We start from the raw sequence: 6,972 nt of genomic DNA, 5'->3' as shown, positions 1-6,972 counted from the left end.
AAGGATCAATTTAAGAACCAAATTCTAATATGGAGTTAACTTGGCTTTGATTCCAATTGAAATGACAATTTAAACCCCTTGATTTACTTTATAATGGGAATAACCCAACTTTATGAAGTGTATCAATTATGATGTTCCTTAATATTCCATTAACAAGCCTCGATAAACAAATCCTATTTAATATATTGTGCAGTAAAATAAATAACACTAGTGATTTATTGACAAAGTAAAAAATCGATGAAAAAAAAAAAAAAAAAAAACCATTTGAGTATTACCACTGGTCTCAAATAAAAAAAAAATCAATTACTAGAATCGAAGTTTCACAATTGAAACATACACGTTTCTAATAGCTTCCAATAGTAGAACTAACAAATGTGGCCCCCACACTACTCAAAACCCTCCTAGACTCTTTTAATATGGAACTCTCTACACGAACCTCATCTATGACTTCAAGGACTACCTTGAAGCTTCTTCACAATTATAGTTTGCGATTGCTACATGGCCGGTTTCAATTTTCAATCATCAATTAATTTTAACAAACTGTCTTCAAATTTATTGCTTGATCTTCAATATTGTGATGATATAGAAAGAATTAGGGTTTTCACTCTTTGATGCACAATAATAGCTCTCTCTTGTTTTCAATCCATTATAATACATCCTTGTATACTTTAGCATGTAAGGCTTAAATTCCAATTCATTACCCGATTTATTGGATCTTTAAAAGAATTTAGTTTCTTGATTCTCGATCGAGATTGGATCAAGAGTTGATCGATAAATAATTCTTGATCTATCAAGAGTCAATTGAGTTGTAGTTGAGAAATTGCAGATTGCATTAACTGGAGTTGAATCTATAACATCATAAAAAATTAAACAAATATTACATTGTCATGAATTAAGTTTTCCAATGCCATATCTAACACAAGTCATATCACTCGTTAGAAGATGTGTTATAGTGATCATTAGTGAAGAAAAATGGTGGTTAAACTATGCGGGAAAAAGTAGTTTGAAACACAAGGATTTGGTTTCAAGGAATTGTTTGTTTGCCATTATTTCCAAACATGGAAAATATAGAAAAGGAAGAAGAAGCAGTGATTGTTGATAACATGCTCACACCATTGGCAGTTAAGGGGATTGAATGTATACGTCGTAAGGGTTAAATCAATGGAATCAATGGCATGGGTAAGAAGGTTAGTATTCCATGTTAGAATTAATTTGTAATTTTAATAAAGAAATTTCTAAATGATGTGTAACGCCCCAACCCAAGTAAAAAAAAAGGGGGGGGGGGGTTCAGATTTCTGACCCACACATGAGCCCCCTACCTACCCTTTATCTACCAACCACACAATCTTGCAAAATATCTCTCTCCCCCTTTGGCCGGCTAGTATTGGGCTGCCCTCATTTCTTTTATTTCACACTCAAACACAAACACACCCACATAAACTACTCTCTACCTCTCTCTTTCACTCTCTCACTGGTGCTCATCCAACCACCTCCGCCATCGTTTTTCCGACAAGTTTACTGGAAAAACTCTAACAACCTCTAAGGCTTCTTCATCTCTCATTTTAAAGGTAAATTCTTAACTATTTTTGCAGCTTTTCAAGTTGTTGTAATATTTCTTTCTAATCTAAGCTACTTGAGTGATATACATGTGATTAAGTATATGGGTTTTTGATTTGGTGGTCTTATTTGTTAAGTGGTTAAGGGTTTTCACAGATGGTGATCTTTTGGGGCCTTTCCATGGTTAAAATTTGGGTAATTTGGATTCCTTGAGCAATCTTATGGGTGGATTTTTGTGTGGAAGTTGGGGTTGATTTTTGGAACTGTGCTTCCTTGTATTTTGAATGGCTTTGGCATGAGTAGATATGGGTGTAGTGTTAACTATGAACTTTGTTTAAGGGATGTAAACATGTGGTTATTGCATGCCAAATGTTTGATAATTTGTTTCTATGAGTTATGAGTTTTGGTTTCTTGATTTTTAGTTGTGGTGATTGTTTATATGAGATTAAGGGTCTCATTCCTTGTTTTTAATATGCTTTAAGACATGTGGTTTTAATGTGAATAAAGTCTCAAAGCATTTGGGTTTGTATTAAAACTATAGAAATTTTCTTTTAGGAACCTAAGTCTGTCATGGACAAATTTGAGTCAGCTGCAATATGTGATTTTTAATAAATTATAGAAAAATTATTTTGAGCTGAATTTTTGATGGTACATACTACACATATAAGAACTTATCCCTATTTAATTTAAATTTTATCAGATAAATTTCACGGACCAAACAATTTTTACAAAAGTGCTAACCTATTGTGTAGTGAATCTAAAAGTATGATGAGTATGTTGAGATTTTGTGGAATTTACTTGAAACCTTCATTGAGTGGGTTGGCTTGTAAATTCCTGTGTTTTCTTCGACATGTGTTTTATTTAGTTAATTTTAATAATGGTTTGGTTTAAACACTTGTAGTAGTATATTAAAATGCTTTGGTTTTGTTTTGGTCCTTTGGATCACTTGCATGCTTGTTTGATGTCCCTTGGGAATAGGTGCCTTGGGATAGTCAAGTTAGGCTTTAGGCCCTCGATTTGATTTTAGGGGTTTTCGATTTATGGAGACAAGTTTGAAGGTACTTTGTGATAGACCTTGTTATTGATAGGCTTGATCATTGAGTTTCTAGGTTTCGAGATTCTTGGTGATGGACCTAGTAATTGGATTGCTTGCTTAGGTGGTGGTGCCCGGTTGAGGTAAAATTGGTTGGTCTTTTGAGGTAAGTAGCTTTTTAATGGAATTTTTTTTAAAAATAACCATGTTGCATAAACATTGTTTTTGGGTTAAACACATTTTGGAAAATTATTTGTGGAACTATATCTTTCTAAAAACTGTTGTGTTGTAACCTTAATGTATATGACTATTTACGAAAAGTGCATCGTGTTTAATATTGCATATGGGGAAATGCATGAATATTTGGCATGGGAGAGAAGCATCTTTGATTAAATTCTTGAAAATGGATTTTATGGATTTATTGCATTATTCGCAAAATTTAAAGATGCTTTGATAATTGGGAGGGTTGATACAAAATCTTCTTGACAAGAAATGCGTTTGAAGGCTTTGAGAAGTTTGTGAATATCTTTGGATATTAAAAAGGTTTTGTGAAACTACTTGAAAATGAACTGTGTTTTGAATTCATGTAATTTGTGAGCTCTTTATGTTTTACCCTTGTGCCGTGACGTGTGATTACCCGGTGATTTCCTAGCTAGATACTATAGTCTGTGTGACATTGGCATCTTAGCACCCGTCTTTATGACGGCATATGAGTTTTGTCTTTGTGATGACATATAAGTTTTGTCTTTGTGATGGCGTTGAGTTCCGTCTTTGTGGTGGCAAATTAGTTTTGGCTGTGTGTCGGCAATGAGTTCCGTCTTTGTGACGGCGTTGTCACGTGGCCTTGGGTTTGATTTTCAGGTTTTGGAATGATGTTTTGATAGCTCACAGTATATAGTATGTAGTTTCATGTTGAGATATTTTGAGAAAGTTTTGTGCTGCATAGTTTTAATCATTCTTGTCATTTTACCAATGAAAATGAATTTGCTGGATTTTCATTGAAATTCCCAAAGTATAACATGTTTTGTAAAATGCCCATTATCATGAGACTTGCATTTTCCCCACCCCCATTAATTATGCTACTTACTAGGCTTTAGTTCATTTTAATCTCCAACAGTTTTGTAGATAAATTAGCTACATGTCGGGCATGGAGCTTAATTTATTGGTGGTGATTGGATTGCAATATTAAATTTGGGTACTTGGGCCATAAATGGTTGGTGACTCAATCTTGCAAAGTTTAACAAGTTCATAATTAATTCTATTGGAGGTTGGGTACTTGAGGTTTGTTAGCCTTAGGCATGGTAGGCCTAGCTTCAATGTTGAGGTTGTGTATTCTAGAAGGGATTGTGGTTTTGTGTTATCCATTTGGAGCTTTGAAATATATTCATGTATTATTTAGAGGCACATGGTTTGAGTTATTGTTTGTAAATGTGTTATAGAGCTCTGAGTTGTAATATGGAGATTTTAGTATGGTTATTTATTCTTATCATGTGTCAAGGAGCAGAAAAGAAAAATTACTATGTTCTCACTCTTAATGGTTCTTCTCTCACACTTTGGATCCTTTTGGGTTTAGGGCGTGACATGATGGCTGTTAGTAATCTAGGGTGATAAACTGTTTGTGTTCCTAAAGGTTAGTTATTTGTACCTAGAAGTTTAGAAGCATCTTTCAAGTATAAATAAGTGCTATTGTACTGCTTTATGTAGATTAGAAAAAATTTGTCTAGTATTGTGCAGGAGCAGTAGCTTTGCATCATAAAAAAAAAATCCTTGTAATCTATTGCACTTTATCAATAAAACTTCCGCATATGCCAACAAATTTTGGTATCAGAGCCAGCCTATACAGCCTATACAACACTTATACAACACCTGTTATTTCTTTCTTCACCCACTATTGAACCTCTTTTTAGTTATTCTCCATGGATGCCAAATCTGGAGATGTCTTGTTTTCCTATTCAACAAACCAGGTTCCTATTTTCAATGGAGAACACTATGACTACTGGAGCTCTCAATTGAGACCATTTTCATTTCTCAAGATTTATGGGATTTGATTGAAGATGGTTTCCAAGACCCACCAGAAACTAGGAATTCTTCTTGGACTAATGCAAATCAAAAGGAGTACAAGGAAAAATTGAAGAAAAATACTACTGCCTTGAGGATCATTCATCATGGGGTAAGCAAGTCTATCTATCCCAAAATTTTCGGTGTTAAAAAAGCAAAAGATGCATAAGAGATTTTGCAAAAGGAGTTTCAAGGCTCAAATAAAGCCACCTCTGTTAAGTTTTAAAATTTGTGGAGAGAATTTGATAATTTGACAATGAAAGAAACTGAATCTGTCAAAGATTTCAATTCAAGAGTTGTTGAGATTGTTAATCAAATCAAGTGCAATGGAGGTACAATTCAAGAGAAGAAACTTGTTGAGAAGATGTTCTAGAGTTTGGCTTAAAAATTTGACCATGTAGTAGCAATAATAGAAGAATCTAAAGGCCTATCAGTTCTTACCATGTATGAATTGATGGGGTCTTTTGAAGCACATGAAGGAAGGATGAGCAAATTTTCAAGCCAGTCATTGGAGCAAGCATTTCAATCAAAGCTGAATGTCTCTCATAATGAAATTTCCAAAGAAGAACAAGGGAAAAGAGGAGGCAATTATCAAAAGAAGTGTCAATATGGAAAAGGCTGAGGCAACTTCAAAGAAGAGTAGAATAAAGGACAAGGAAAAACCAAGTACCTCTAGTGGCCAATGTTTTATTTGCAAGAAACCTGGTCATGAGTCAAAGGAATGTTGTTTTAGATGCACTAGATGCAAAATTCCTAATCATTTTAAAAGAAATTGTTGGTATCGAGACAAACAAGTGAAAAATGATATGAATTTTGTAAAAGGCAGTCAAGAAGATCAGTTATTTATTCTTGCTTGAATGCTCAACATGAAACACAAGATACATGGTTTCTGGATAGTGGATACAGCAGTCATATGACAATGAATTCCAAGTCTTTTGTGGAACTTGATTGTAGTTATACTTCTATAGTAAAGCTTGGAGATGGAAAGCTAAAGAAAGTTGAAGAAAAAGGAGCCATTGCTGTCCACACTGAAGAAGGTAATCAAAAATATATTCATGATGTTCTTTATGTGCCAAGCTTATCTCAAAACCTTCTTTGTGCTGGTCAGTTGCATAGAAAAGGTTATTCTTTATACTTTGATGATGGTGTGTGCACTATGTATGATAAGAAAAACAAATTGACAGTGGCAAAGGTTGGAATGTCACAAAATAATGTTTTTCCACTTAGCATGCCATTATATGAGAAAATTTCTTGGAGAAGTGAGACTGTTGATGAGTCTCATCTTTGGCTTCTAAGATATGGGCATTTGAATTATCAAGGCCTTCAATTGTTTAAGCAAAGAAATATGGTAGTTGGTCTTCCTTCAATTTAGAAAAATGACATCATTTGTGAAGATTGTATATGGCAAGATGCATCATCTTCCATTTCCAAAGACAACCTAGAGAGCTCGTGCTCTTCTAGAGCTTTTGCATGTCGACATATGTGGGTCAACTAGAACTCCATCACTAAGTAACAAAAAATATTTTCTTTTGTTTGTTGATGATTACACAAGGATGATATGGATTTATTTTCTTGATAAAAAGTCAGAAGAATTCTCATTTTTTCTTCAGTTTAAAGCTCTTGTTGAAAGGCAAAGTGATCATCAAATGAAGACCTTGAGAACTAACCGTGGTGGAGAGTTTATTTATAAACCATTTATGCAATATTGTAAAGAAAATGGCATTCAAAGGCAACTCATAGTTCAAAGAACTCCTCAACAAAACTGAACAATTGAAGAAATGGCTAGAAGCATGCTCAAGGGCAAGGGATTACCCAACATGTTATGGGCAAAAGCTATCAACACAACTGCATATATTCTAAATCATTCTCCAGCAAAAGCAGTTAGAGACAAAACTACGTTTGAAGCTTGGCATAAGTAGAAACTTGTGGTGAATCAGCTTAAAGTCTTTGGTTCCATAGCATATGCTCATATTCCCTCACAAGAAAGAGAGAAGTTTGATTAAAAGGGGGAAAAGTACATCTTCATTGGCTATAGTGATGAGTCTAAGGGATTTCGCCTTTTGAATCCCAAGACAAACAAGCTGGTGATTCCAAGAGATGTTATTTGATGAGTTGGCAGCATGGCAATGGGAGGAAAATGTCCAAGAAAGCAAAAACTTGGAAGTTGCTATTTCTCTTGATTTTCAAGACAAGTCTAATTCACTTCCAAGCATGAATTCTGAAGAAACCCAAGAGCAACATCATCTCCAACTAGATCTTCAAGCACTGCCTTGCCAAATTCAAAATCTTATGATTCAGACAGCCTTCCAAGGAAGTTTTGCTCA

Source organism: Quercus robur, chromosome 5 (genome assembly GCF_932294415.1).
Source record: "Quercus robur chromosome 5, dhQueRobu3.1, whole genome shotgun sequence".
NCBI classification, from domain to species: domain Eukaryota; kingdom Viridiplantae; phylum Streptophyta; class Magnoliopsida; order Fagales; family Fagaceae; genus Quercus; species Quercus robur.
The sequence above is the reverse complement of the archived record's forward strand: the minus strand, read 5'-3'. Positions refer to the sequence as shown.